This window comes from Myotis brandtii, unplaced genomic scaffold (genome assembly GCF_000412655.1).
Source record: "Myotis brandtii unplaced genomic scaffold, ASM41265v1 scaffold305, whole genome shotgun sequence".
Classification (NCBI taxonomy): domain Eukaryota; kingdom Metazoa; phylum Chordata; class Mammalia; order Chiroptera; family Vespertilionidae; genus Myotis; species Myotis brandtii.
Window position 1 is genome coordinate 217,836 of NW_005361652.1, and position 239 is coordinate 218,074.

At 69.9% G+C, this 239-nt stretch overlaps 1 pseudogene; it reads left to right on the plus strand.

The window, feature by feature from the left end:
* Positions 1–239, plus strand: part of LOC102240632 — a 3,888-nt pseudogene that overhangs the window by 1,861 nt on the left and 1,788 nt on the right.

Here is a 239-nt window from a genome sequence, read left to right on the forward strand (position 1 = left end):
GGGCCGATCAGGGGGTTGAGGAGCTCCCCCCTGTCACGCACAGAGCAGGGCCCATCAGGGGGTTTTGGGGCTCCCCCTGTCACGCACAGAGCAGGGCCGGTCAGGGGGTTGGGGAGCTCCCCCCTGTCATGCACAGAGCAGGGCTGATCAGGGGGGGGGCTCCCTACCCTGTCACGCACAGAGCAGGGCCGGTCAGGGGGTTGGGGAGCTCCCCCCTGTCATGCACAGAGCAGGGCGGC